The sequence below is a fragment of the Staurois parvus genome, unplaced genomic scaffold (assembly GCF_062004578.1).
Source record: "Staurois parvus isolate SC_StPar_1 unplaced genomic scaffold, SC_StPar_1.0 ptg000686l, whole genome shotgun sequence".
Classification (NCBI taxonomy): Eukaryota; Metazoa; Chordata; class Amphibia; order Anura; family Ranidae; genus Staurois; species Staurois parvus.
The window spans coordinates 2,371,269-2,386,002 of NW_028318482.1; the positions used below are offsets into that span (position 1 = coordinate 2,371,269).

Consider the following 14,734-nt stretch of genomic DNA (forward strand, 5'->3'; position numbering starts at 1 on the left):
GAGCAATTACGGTATACAGCTTTATAGTAAGTAGCTTCACCATTTTTCAGAAGTTGTGTTGTGTCTGCATTCATAATGACTTGGCTTTATCTTGTGTTGACTCAGCGTAGCATCCACCCAGGTGACCGCCCAAAAACAGAGCAATCTCGTTTTGTAGCCCTCAGGCCTCCTTCCACCCCTATCCAGAATTTAAATTAAATATTGGTTCTTATGTATCTGTGCAATTGACATTTAGCTACCTTCTTGTAGATGATTAACAAAGTAAAAAAAATTAACAGGATTGCCCAGGGGATTGACCATTTGGAAACTCGGGCACTGCCCAAGGGCACGGGGTCAGTAGGGGGCCCCATGAGATGTCCCTGGTACCTTTTTCATAGGCTTTTTTGAGTTTGGGCAAGGTCACAGGGGCCCAGTGATCCCTTATTGCCTGGGGGGCCCCATGAGTTGTCAGTCTGCCCCTGGGATTGCGCCTTGTTAAGGACAGACCGCAATCAGAGCCATGCCGTAGCTTTATATCACATGTCCACTTGATTCCTTTTGCAAGCTGTTTAGCTGGCCAGGATGATGATTACCAGCAGGTATTCCTTACAATAACATACACCATGTCCTGCGCAAGAATAGCAACAGCCTAAAGGCAGTACAAGGCTGACCAGCGGTGCATTTAGCTTTTGTGCTGCCCTAGGCAACACAAAATCGTCTGCCCCAATGGACATCGACCAACACCCCCCCCTTCCCCCTCCAGCAGAGAGAGTCTGACATTGACCAACAACACCCCTGCCCCTCACTCCGGAGAGCCTTCCACTACCCCCCCAAGGATAGAAAGACACTCATCTTCAAAGCTCCGAACATCCCTGGGAACAGGAGTCAGACTCTACATACACCATCAAGCAGTCTGCAGTCTCTCTTGGATCCCACCTGGTTCCCATGGCACGTTTGTCCCTTCTTTCATCCCTTCTTCTGGGGGGAGGTGCTGCCCTCCCCCCCCAAAAAAAATGCCACCATAGGCAAATGCCTTGTTTGCCTTTTGGTAAATACTTCCCTGGGGATGACCCAGAATGACAAATTGATCTCCCTTCAAGACATTTACTCTGTGTGTTAACCAGGACAGGGGTTTTCAATGCCACTATCTTGGCATGGTTACTTATTAAAGTATAACAATTGGCAAAACTTTGTTTTTACTGAAAAGTTAAAGAAAATCCCAAATTTTAAGTTTTCACCAGAGCAGGAATACAGGAGAAATCGTCCCATAGGAACACTAGTTTTGGTGACACTTTGGAGACATTTCCTCTCACTTCCTGTTTTGGCTATTGGACAGGACGTGAAGGGAAATCTCCCTAATGGAACACAGATGAAAAAAAAAAACAGTTAAAAAGGTAACTGATAAAAACCCTTAAAGTGTTACTAAACCCACAGCAGTAAAATCAGTCTGTATATGCAGTAAAGCATGCTTGTTATACTCACTGTGGAACCTAAGGGGTAAAAATGCTGTTTGATGCTGTCTTCTCTGATCCTTCCCTTCTTCCACTGTCCCCAATTCATCTGCTGATAGCACAGAGTCCTAGGAGACACTCTACACATGCTCAATTTGGTGTGTATTGCTAGAGTTTTTTTTTTGGGTGGGTGCATGTGATCAGCACAGGGTCAATCAGCACTGTCCAGACAGAGGATCAGGGGTCATGCAGCCTCATAGGATAGTCAGAGAAGAATGCAAACTCCTACTACTAGATTGACCAGTGCTCTGCTGGACACTGATAGACATCACAAGACTGCTCTAACTGCTGATGATAAAAGGTATTATCAGTTTATATTTACTAAAATAATTGCATTTCCATGTTCTGTATACTGTGGAAGACCAGATATAGTGAATGCAGGGTCCTGGGTTTAGTATCACTTTAAGCAGCCCATACATGACTTGATTTTCTTTTCTTCCACCAAGTGGAAAATCTCTCGAAAATCAGGAATGCCTCGTGCAGAGCTGTTTGGGGGGATTTACTAAAACTAGAGCGCTCAGAATTTGGCGCAGCTGTGCATGGTAGCAAATCAACTTCGAACTTCAGCTTGTTAAACTTTGACAAGAAAAGCTGGAAGCTGATTGGTTTCTTTGCGAAACTGCACCATATTTTGCACTCTAGTTTTTAGTAAATCTCCCCCATTGTGCTCTGCTGGCAGTGTGTCTCCCCGACTGGCAGAACATAATGATTATTGCTGATGGCTATAGCCACCAGCAGTGACTGAATGTAAAAAAAATCAGGATGGTTGTACACAAGTCAATCAATGGACCAACTTAAGTACAATCAGCCTGCCCATACATGGATCAAATCTCAGCTAGTCCCTTCTGAACAGGCCAAATTTCAATCCAGCTCAAATTGTGTGGAAGGTCCATTAGGACTGTGTAGAGTAAGATTTTAGCCTGTGATCTGTCAATGTTACAAGAATACCACAGCTTAACAACCAACAGCTACATGTGCCCAGAGCCTCCACAACCATGGGGTTTCCCTTCACTGCCCAAAGCAACTATGAGGCTCCTTGCACTTTTCCTGCTGTTTTGTTGCTCTCACTTAGGAACCTGGATCAAATACAGTCTGCAATATATCTTTATGGCCCCCTTTTTTACACTAGTGGTCCAGTCAGAATCACCTGTCAATTTTTAAAGCGGATCCGAACAGAATCTCCATGTTAGAGATAATCAGATGAAAACAGACTCATATCTGTTTACATCTGTCTGCCTATAGACTGAGTCTGGCCAGGTCCGAAAAAAAAATGAGGGAAAAAGACAGATTGAAGATAGCCGCATGTAAATGGATGTATGTCCTTTACTTCCTCCTGTCTATCTATCTAACATAAGTCTGTTAAACCCTGGGAAGGCAAAACTAAATAGATGTCACAAAAGTGTAACCCGCACTGTTTGGCTCCAGTTCAGCAGAGGATCTGTTCACAGATGCCAGGCTGATCTGAACAGACATGGCCAAGGAAAAAGAGTCCTATGGGATGTAAACTGATGTGTGTCCATTTTTATCTGGATCCATTCAGGTTCATCAGACCTAAAATAATAATGCTGTGTCCAGGTTTGCTTTTATGGAACTGGATACAAGAGAGTAAGGCCCCTTTGACACGAGCGGTCCTGTCAGGCCTGCCAGTCCATATTTCAGGTGGACCCGAACTGACCCTCCATTCTCCTCTAAGAGTAGCCAGATGTAAATAGCCTTGTGTTGGTTTATACCTAGCTACCTTCAGTTCGACAAAAGCAAATGGAAGGGGCGTCCGTTCCCCTCCGTCTGGCCAGATTGTATTGGAAGGCAGTCGGGTGTAAATAGACAGCTGTGTCAGGTCCGCCAGTCCATATTTCAGGTGGACCCGAACTGACCCTCCATTCTCCTCTAAGGGTAGCCAGATGTAAATGGACTTGTGTTGGTTTACACCTAGCTACCTTTGGTTCGGCAACAGCAAATGGAAGGGGCGTCCATTTCCCTCCGTCTGCCCGTATTGTATGGGAAGGCAGTCGGGTGTAAACAGACAGCTGTGTCCGGTCCACTGGTCGATATTTCAGGTGGACCCAAACTGACCCTCCATTCTCTAAGGGTAGCCAGATGTAAATGGACTTGTGTTGGTTTACACCCAGCTACCTTTGGTTCGGCAACAGCAAATGGAAGGGGCGTCCGTTTAACTCTGTCTGGCCAGATTGTATCGGAGGGCAGTCGGGTGTAAATAGACAGCTGTGTCAGGTCCACCAGTCCATATTTCAGGTGGACCTGAACTGACCCTCCATTCTCCTCTAAGGGTAGCCAGATATAAATGGACTTGTGTTGGTTTACACCCAGTTACCTTTGGTTCGGCAAAAGCAAATGGAAGGGGCGTCCGTTCCCCTCTGTCTGGCCGGATAGTATCGGAAGGCAGTCGGATGTAAATAGACAGTCGGTTTTCATCAAACTGCCTATAGAGGAGAGCAGGCTGTGTTCATGTCCACTCTGAAAAAGGGAGTGTACACAAACATGTCCTGCAGCTCTGCTCAGCTCAGCAGGGTATCAACAGATGGATCCCCTGCTGGGAAAAACCAGATCCAACCAATGTGAAAGGGCCTAAATGGATATAAACAGGGGCAAATCAGTTTACATACAACCACCCAAAGGAATTGCATGGATCCATTTTTTACCATCAGAAGAGATGACATTTGTTGCTATTCCAATCCAACTTGTATGGACGAGTCTATGGGTTCCATGCTGAGACAGAACAAAGGTGGCTGTGTGAAAGGAACCTAACGTGTGCTTTGCCTTACCACCACCTTTTATATAAAGACAACACTTGATATTCTACCGAATGAGGGCATCCTTCTCTCACTAACATCAATCATAGGTGGATGCACCATCTTTACCACTCCGATATCAACATCGGAGAAAACAAAGTTAGCCATTATGTACACACTAACACAGCCTGTTCCATCTAAGACATTAATAGACATTCATTCAACAACAGGGCCCTCCTAACCCTCTTGTATTGAACTGTATTGTCTCCCGTTATATTGTAAAGCGCTGAGCAAACTGTTGGCGCTATATAAATCCTGTATAATAATAATAATAATAACAACACTCATTATTTTGGAGTGTCCGCACATTTCCTCTTTTCTTCTTCAATTTTCACCTTTGAAGCAGAACATTTCCTAACACATGACTATGTTTATCCAAGAGTCCACTTCTATGGTAGTTTGCATATACATGAGTTGGTGCAATATAATATGTACCATCAAATTGTAACAAGCCTTATAGAGGGGATCATATTTTGCTGGGAGAAGGAATTTTACAGTATAAGAAGTCTATGTGACACTCCATAACTCCTCCAGTGCCCAGGAGAGGCAAACTTTCAGCAGCAGTCCATGGTGTGTGCAATTTACCATTCTACCAGTAGAGGTCAGTAGAACAACAAGCTCAATAACCACAGACGATGCATTGATGATCTGATCTTAGAATCGATTGAATTGGTTATGAGAATTTCATCTACGTGACAATTTACCTTTTTTCCCTCTCCTCGATGGCCATAAATTGTTACAAACTTCATCCTGAAACAAGATCAAAGCTGAATATTAACAAAGACATTTCAATGTAAATTCACTGTCACTAAAATATTCTTCATTAACAGTAATAGTGATTTTAGAGAAGATGGGTAGAGTATGTACACAGCAATGAAAGAAAAATATAATAATGAAGCACCCCAGATGGGACTCGAACCCACAATCCCTGGCTTAGGAGGCCAGTGCCTTATCCATTAGGCCACTGGGGCAACTGATAAGATGGATGGAATCACATGTAAAGTATATGTAGTAGTCTATGATGAGCTCTGAAATATGTATTTTACCATAAATAGAAAGAAATAAGAAATAGCAATTAATCCTGAAAATCTTGAATGCATACACACATGCTGAGACAATACACATAGACCTCAGTAGGATGTACAACATAAGCAGTCAGGATGGCCGAGCGGTCTAAGGCGCTGCGTTCAGGTCGCAGTCTCCTCTGGAGGCGTGGGTTCGAATCCCACTTCTGACAGCATTGTTTTCTGCTCTAATACAAGAGTTATTCTCAACTGATACACTAAGTATAAATAAAAACGTTAGGTTTCATTTATAGATTCACAAACAATATTTACAATGTTATTTTAAAAGAAGACTATTACACCAAATTCATGTTTCTTTTTAATAACTCATTGTAAAATAAAGCTGATTTGTAAAATAAAGCTGATTTGATAAAATACATTTTTATTGAGTTTTATATAGGAAAAGAACAGCAGTACATTGAGAACCAATTCAACAGACACGTGCACATAATGCGTCATCAATACAATAGCCAGATCATATCCGTATGGGCCAGAGATCACACAGATATAATTGCCTTTCCAGGGGGTGATGATGTCTTACCGTGAGCCCCCCTGTCATCCTTTTGCAGCATCTTCCCTTGTGTAGCTCCCACAACTACGCTGAGCATGCACAATCCCATTCTTTGTAATTGTCCCTGTTCACCCGTGTACGGTCAGTCACCCAATACTGAAAAATGCACAATAATGGGAGAGCCTGGAAATGCCCATCTCTCCCCTCCTCCTGCAGAACTGCTCTCCTCCTCATGCCCACCCCAGGAAACAGCTAGATACATGTGCAAAAATGCTTAGAAAGAAAACGCTGAACAAACATCGATTTGACCAGCAATATGCTTTGCTGAGATGTAAATACAGGCTTCATGCAAATACTGCTGTAGGTTAACATCCATAAAGGGCTCTTTCACACAGACGTTCTGATCCATAGAGGAGAATGGAGGTTCCAATCGGGTCTGCCTGAAAAACGGGCAGCTGGACCCGAATGGAACCTCCATTCTCCTCTATGGAGCAGCGGGTGTAAACGGACAGATGTCCGCTTACACCCGCCAACATCCGATCCGCCAAAAAGGGATGAATGGGGATCCAATTTCCCTTCCGTCCTTCAGATCAGATCCAACCGCCCATTGAGGAGAGCGAGCAGCTCTGTGTCTGCTCTGCAGCAGTGGAATGGACACAGAGCTGTCATCCACTTGCTTAGCAGGGATCAGCGGAGAGATCCCTCGATGTGCAAGTGGATCCGCTAAACAGGTCCGCTCCGGGTGAAAGGACCCAAAAGGAACAGCAAGTGCACACAACCTGAAGTTAAAGTGGATCTGCAACCTCCCCACCCACCTTCTATCACAGGGGCCTGTTCACGGACCTTCACACTTTTGGGAGGCTGGACTATAGTTTGAAAAAAATATGAACAAATTCCTATGCACACCACACATATCTAATTTGTAGTGCAAAAAACAGGAAAAAACAATACAATACTTAAAATGCACTGTAACACAGTGGACCCCGCAATGCACTGTACACTGTAACGCACTGGACACTGCAATGCACTGTACCCTAATGCACTGGACACCGCAATGCACTGTACTCTGTAACACACTGGACACCTCAATGCACTGTACTCTGTAACGCACTGGACACCGCAATGAACTGTACACTGTAACACACTGGACACAGCAATGCACTGTACACTAATGCACTGGACACCACAATGCACTGTACACTAATGCACTGGACACCACAATGCACTGTACCCTAATGCACTGGACACCGCAATGCACTGTACTCTGTAACACACTGGACACCGCAATGCACTGTACTCTGTAACGCACTGGACACCGCAATGCACTGTACACTGTAACACACTGGACACCGCAATGCACTGTACACTAATGCACTGGACACCACAATGCACTGTACACTAATGCACTGGACACCACAATGCACTGTACCCTAATGCACTGGACACCGCAATGCACTGTACTCTGTAACGCACTAGACACCGCAATGCACTGTACTCTGTAACGCACTGGACACCGCAATGCACTGTACTCTGTAACGCACTGGACACCGCAATGCACTGTACACTGTAACACACTGGACACCGCAATGCACTGTACTCTATAATGCACTGGACACCACAATGCACTGTACACTGTAACGCACTGGACACCGCAATGCACTGTACACTGTAACACACTGGACACCGCAATGCACTGTACTCTATAATGCACTGGACACCACAATTCACTGTACACTGTAACGCACTGGACACCGCAATGCACTGTACTCTATAATGCACTGGACACCACAATTCACTGTACTCTGTAACGCACTGGACGCCGCAATGCACTGTATTCTAATACACTGGACACTGCAATTCACTGTACATTGTAACGCACTGGACACCACAATGTACTGTACACCACAATGCACTGTACACTGTAACGCACTGGACACCGCAATGCACTGTATTCTGTAATGCACTGGACACTGCAATGCGCTGTACTCTAACACACTGGACACCACAATTCACTGTATATTGTAACGCACTGGACACCGCAATGCTTTGTGCACTCTAACGTACTGGACCCCACAATGCACTGTACACTGTAATGTACTGGATACTGGAATGCACTCTGCTCTGGGCACTGGCACCTGGCACTGATGAGAACTGACACAAGGCACTGATGGACACTGACAGCTGGCACTGCTGGGGCTACACTGATCATCAGGGCACACTGATCAGCAGTGCCCTGATGATCAGTGTACATGTCCCCTCCACGGAAAGCCGATTACCGGCTCTCCTCTCCTCTCGAGCTGTCACGTGACAGCTCGAGAGGAAAGAAATGCAGATAACCGGCATTTCCATGTTTACATGTGATCAGCTTTGATTGGACACAGCTGATCACATGACCGAGCCGACATCTTCGGCTCTTACCGTGATCGGTGGTCCGCTGTGTCCCTCGTTAAGGATCCGCCCGAGGGTTCCCGGCAGGGGCCGTTTTTGGCAGGCCTGGTTCTCCCATAGACTCCAATGTTAATTTCGCGGTCAGTTCTGGTGACTTTTGGCGGCCCTATCTCCGGGCCCATTCGGTTCTGGGACAAACTAATTGCACACAGAGATACCTTAGAGCCTTCCAAAGAACGCCGATCGCCGCGCTGCATGCTCCCTGAGCTGCTCATGCATGGTGAGAATGGGAGGATGTCATAAGACATCCTCCAAGAATGAGAGAACCACCTTGCATCCATCATATTACTATATGGCGGGCGGGACATGGTTAATGGTGGTTTAACAAGTGTTGGGAACTGCTTGATATTATATGATTTAAAGATTTATGCCATTATTGATGTTATTTGCATGGCGATGATTGACAGTATTTCATGGTCACAAAAAGTTCACAATAGCACCCCTTTTATAAATATACTCATATTAGTGGTTCACACAATATAGGGTGGCAGTTGCTTTTTCTTTTTTCATTATTTTTCTCTTTCTTTCTTAGGAGCACTTCACCTGCATATTACGTTCATTTGTTTTGAAACAAATTAATTATATGGTGAAAAATTAATTGCATTATTGTTGGGAGGTAGGATCTGTCTGTGAAATAACACTGTAGGGAATATCTCCCAAGATGAAAGTCTTGTTGTGGAAAGACTATAAATTATAAACAAATCAAGACAATCAGCCTCTTCAGAGACTAGCTTCTGCCACAGATATTTCAGTTCAATTATTTCCAGGACCATATGGGACTCATAAAGTAATACTCCATTACTTCTATGTGAGCTGGATCCTTTTCTAGATAAATAGTTTTATTGTAACACACAGGTAATGGAGAATTGATTTACAAATATTCTACAAATACTTCTACAATTATTTTACAAATACTTCTACTGTGGCAAGTCTATATTATTACTATTTATTTTGTTTTCAATGTTATAAATATTCAATTTCTATCAAAGTATATAGAAAAGTTCAATGAAAAAAATATATATAGTAAAAAAATAGGGCTTACAAAATGTTTATTTTTTTGGTTAAAGTTAGATCAAATCATTAAGAGCTCACAAAGACTCAACAATAATAATGTAAATTCAGAAGTGGTTTTAATTATTTGCATCTGCAACTTTTATTAAAATAATACCAGGTGATGCTTCCGTCCTTGTTTAGGTACTTCATGTTATAAAGTGACAACTGTCTCCCATTTGTGCCCCTATATTGTTACTCTGTTGCTCATGCCCCTCCTGGAGACCACAAGTGAGTATGCATGTTGTCGCCATCAGGAAAGCCTTCCTGAGAAATGGAGACAGCAAGTCACTGGTCACTGAGATACAAAAAAATGTTTTAAGGAAAAAACAAATTATGACACAGAGGGAGAGATTTACTAAAGCTGGTTCTCTCAGAATCTTGTTCACCTGTGCATAGTAGCCAATTAGCTTCTAACCTCAGCTTGTTCAATTAAGATTTCGCAATAATACCTGTACGCCGATTGGTTTCCATGCAGAAGTGCACAAGATTCTGATTGAACCAGTTTTAGTAAATAAACCCCACAGTGCTCTATCCAAAGAATTGTTATCCATTTAGGGTTTAGGTCTAACCACTTGTTGACTGCTATATGCACACACCCATATCTATATATATATATATATATATATATATATATCTTGCCAGCAAGTGGTTAAACTAAGATCAGCCATGATCTGGGTGTCATTTTTTAGAGCTTCCAAATCGCTGTTTAGTAAAATTGATCTGGGCAACTTTACAGCCACCTGATCACTTATACAGTAGTAAATGGGCAGCTCTTCTCTCCTGGTACCACCTACAATACTGCAGTGAAGGGGCCAGACACAGAGAGGGAGGAAAATGCATTCCCCTATCTCTTATAATGAAGTCGAAAGCGGCAATAGTTTTCTCACTTCTGGTTCTAGAGCTGCTTTGAAGGGCAGAGGAGACATTGAGGGTTGGAAAGGGGGTGTTCAGTAAAGCTGCTTGTTAAGGTTTTGGTCCAAGTTCATGAAGCATCTGTGACATTTTTGGTCCTGAAAGCAACTTGTGCACCAAATTTAGGTAGTTCTAAAATATGCCACTTTTACACTGTGGTGCAATGCCTGCTCCATATAAAGTTCCAACAGTTTGTATCCTTTAAAAGTGGAGCTAATTAAGATCAACTCCTTTCAGGCCTACAGAGAGAGACCCTGGTGCAGAAAGATTTTGCAAAAGTGTCACACGTGCATTCTAAAAGCGGTGCAGTGTGCCTAAGGTACATGAAGTTTGGCACACTTGAGACACTTTCTCAAAATCTGTTTGCACAAGTATTTATGAATTTCAGGATGAGTGTCTAATAGACCCTTGATGTTTCCACAAAGAGGACCTGTCCCCTGCTCAAATGCTATCACATAGGGAATTTGTTAGACTCCTTGTGATAGCAACAAAGGTAAAAGTTTTAGAAAGTGTAAAAAAAAACTTTTAGTAAAATAAATAAAAATAGTAAAAAAAATAAAAACACCCCCATCCCCCTGTACATACATGCTAATGCAAATGCACACGTAGGTCCTGCATGCCTATATAAACAGCCATTGCACTACACATATGAGATATTGCCATGAACAATAGAGTGAATAATTGTATGCCATCGCTCTTTTTTAACGTTACAATAACCTGTAAAAGCTTTTAAAGCATGTAATGTAATGAAAAATGTAGGTATCGTAGTTTGTCACCATTTCTTGGGTACACACAATTTTTAGTCTTGACATTTTTGGTATCGATTTCCTCAATGCAACATCATATTTTATATTTTACAAAAAATATGGGTATTATATTGTGTTTATGTGCACTCAAATTCACTTTAGTGTATCTTTTCCTGCAAATTTGTGTTTGATAAATGGCTGTGAAAATATCATGTGACCTAATAAAATGCAACTGCCACCATTTCATTCAACAGGGCCTCTTCTTTCAGAAAATATATAATATTTGGATGTTCTAAGTAATTTTCTAACAATGTTAAGGAAATACGTGTTGTAACCAACTTTTGAAAATTCTAATTTCCTGGCTTTCCTAAAACAGTAGCCAACTGCCTGTATGTCTTACGTGACTCTTGTGTATCAACATGAGTATTGCTTTCACTAACAAGATGAAAATATTTAATATTGAAGAGAATCTAAACCTAAAAACAAAAATGGAAGATATTGCAGCTTACCAATCCTTTGATGTGGTGGCTGTAAAAAAAAACAAAAAAAAGCTGAAGTTTAGGCATGGCAATTTTTTACATAGTCACATTGTTACATACATTGGTATGTACTGTACTGTATGTGTAGGCAGGTGCAGTCTGTTTATTCCACTGTAGGTGGCGCTCAAATGAGTTCTACCACAGCTTGGAGAAGAAGTCCAGGGGAAACCTGGGTCCAGGGGCAGATTGACAACTCATGGGGCCCCTGGGCAATAGGGGATCATGGGGCCCCTGTGTCCTTGCCCAAACTCAAAAAGCCTATGAAAAAAGGTACCAGGGTCATCTTATGGGGCCCCCTACTGACCTCGGGCCCTCGGGCAGTGCCCGAGTTTCCAAATGGTCAGTCCGCCCCTGCCTGGGTCATGGAGCAGCATGCCAGTTGGCTATGCTGCATCCATGTGACCCCTGGTGGCCATCTTGGGTAAGCAGGGTCTTTAAAAGTCCCTGCCCCCCGGGGTTTGCGATGTGGGTAGAGTAGGGAGAGAGACCCCATCTGACAGGCTAAGTAACTATAGGAAGGGAAAGGTTTCTGACAAGGAAGGGCAGGTTAGGGATCTGCTATCCTCAAAGAAGCCTCCTCCTTTGGACCAGACCAGCCAGGCTTCACTTCACCCTCTTAAGAGGTGCTGTCTGTACATCTTCCCCACTGCATCTCTGCCTTTGAACCAAACTGTGAGTGTTTTCCCCATGTGCTGTTTTCCTGCTGGGGTGTTTGTATTTGGCTATCTCTTCAATACAAGTTTCAAGTTTTACTGCAACCAGACTGTTTCTTTCCTGCCGCCACACCATGCTGCACCTCCCCACATATGTGCCATAGCTGTGGGATCCCCATGGAAGCTGGAAATCATTGTAGATAGGACTATGGAACTCCGGTCGCTTTCCTATTATCATACACAAAGGTGAGTGGTTCTGTTGTCCTCAAAGAACATTGTACTTGATAACAGTCAGCAGAGGGAGAGTACAGGAGAGTACAGGATGTTATCTGCTCGTAAGACTTCTGGCAGGGTGAACAGGTATTTTTTTTACCCAATAACCAAAACATAATAAAACACTTTCAATGGTATATTTACCATATCAAACGGGAGCAAATTCGAGGGGCGGTACTACATGCAGTAGTAAGTGACAAGTCTGTCTTATTACTGATAGGCAGCGGACATGTCGAGAGCCAGTTCAGAGACTGTTAATCAAGATCAACAGTGATAGCGCGTGCATGGAACAGTGTGTGGTAAGGACATTTCTCGTGAACGAAGGCGTAAATCCCGTGGATATCTACAGAAGACTTCAAGCAAGCACAATACGGTGGTGAGACACTCAGCCACAATAAGACATTTGAATGTTGAAACGTTTCAAAGATTGCCATCCCTCCGTCAGTGATTATCCCGACTGTGGTGGTTCCCAACCCACAGCAGTCATTCCTGTGAACATTCACCTGATCCTAGATAATCGATGCATAACCTGACGTGAAATTGCACAAGAGACGAATCTTTCTGTGGGAACGGTGAACACAATGATGACGAAGTAAAGCAAGCTGTCCTAGGATGATTCAGGCGTACTGACAAATCTTTCTGTGCCGAAGCTTTCCAGGCATTAATGAAACACTGGGATGCGTTTAGCAGGGGAATATGTTGAAAAATAAATGCAGTTTCCACTCCTTGAAATGTGCTCTTTTATTATATAAAGTCAAAAGCCCTGGTTTGATTTGAACACCCCTCGTAAGATAAAATCATTGTTGGCTTTGCATACACCTTAAATAGTAATGATTAGGGTTATTTCTTTATAAAATATTTACATTTTATTTTAAAATAGATTTAAAGCTTTAACATGTCATTCTAAATTTTTTTAAAAATCTTTTTAAAGTGGAACTAAATGCACATATTTAGCTGTTTCCTCCAAAAAAGCTTAGGTTAGAAATGTTCAAAAAGTGGTATTAAATCCCTAATCAGACATACTGATGTTGTTTCATGCAGCTTTTTCATATATATTCTTCCCACTAGCACAAGCTCAGTGTATGCTACAAAGCATACACATCTGCCAATGTGCTTTTGTCAGATATCAACTAATCTTTCAAGCCCTCAAATGGCTGATCTCATAACTGGTTATGGGTGCAGCACCAGGGTATCTGGAGATCTAAATAGAGGCTAGGATGACACAATCTTCAGCTTCAAAGGCATAAGAAGGTATCGTTCCACTTTAAATTTGCCATCTTCATTAAAATCATCCCTGGTGGTCCTGCTATCAAAAGTTCTTGATTAGGCATTGTATATTATGTGGTGACAACTGTCTCTCAACTATGCCCTCAGATTGTCACTCTATCACATGCACCCCTGGTGGAGACTACAAGCAGCCATGCTGACATTGGCATAGTCCAACATTGTCACCATTAAGAAGCTGGTCCAGACTCATGACATCCAGCCAACATTGAAGCCAGTCCATGTAGATAGGAAGTTGCTGATGTCTATGGAACCAGGGGCAATCCTCCTGAGCTCTTCCCTCTGATGCATGTCACTCAAATACAGAGCGTATTTCTGGAGTAAAGAAAGCTGTTTGTGGATAATGATCAGTACCGAACTCAGCTTGTCATGCATGCTCCTGTCAGAATGGCATTAGATGACAATGTCCAAGTGCTCCAATATACAGAACAAGGGTAATTGCCAGCCAGTTTCATGTGCATGGTGCATGTCTAGTTACGGGACTATGTTGTCCCAGCCTTGGCACCAGACAGCCCATTTCAGAAGAGAGCTGAGCCAGGAAGTTACTGGATACCCTTCAACCAGAACCCACATCTGTTCTCTGATATGCTTATAATTTGTTTATTTGGCCTACCCTGGATTCTGCTCTGATTTCCTGTTGTTACCCAGCTTGATCCTGACCCCCCCCCCCCCTTCCTCCAGCTCATTGCTGACTCTTATACATGATTCCCCTGACATTTTGGTGTGATCTTGGCCTGTCACTTCAACACAATTCTGCTGACTTCCTGGTCTGACCTTGGGGTGAATTTGGACCATGACTCCACTTTCTGCCCTGCCTGCAGTCTGCCACCTTGGTTGCTAACTCTACCCCTAAGTGATCTTCTTATCAGGCTACATGACACCTGGGGCACGCTGTGCCCTCTCATCTCCTGTTCTCCATTCCAGAGGTGTTTGGACTGGAGCTATAAGGGA

At 43.1% G+C, this 14,734-nt stretch overlaps 2 non-coding genes across 2 annotated transcripts; one reads left to right on the plus strand and one right to left on the minus strand.

Moving 5' to 3' along the window:
* Positions 1-5,198: 5,198 nt before the first annotated feature.
* Positions 5,199-5,271, minus strand: TRNAR-CCU (transfer RNA arginine (anticodon CCU)). Its single transcript has one exon. It is a non-coding gene; the product is annotated as a tRNA-Arg (tRNA).
* Positions 5,272-5,454: 183 nt separating this feature from the next.
* TRNAL-CAG (transfer RNA leucine (anticodon CAG)) lies at positions 5,455-5,537 on the plus strand. The gene has a single exon. It is a non-coding gene; the product is annotated as a tRNA-Leu (tRNA).
* The last annotated feature ends 9,197 nt before the right edge of the window (positions 5,538-14,734 follow it).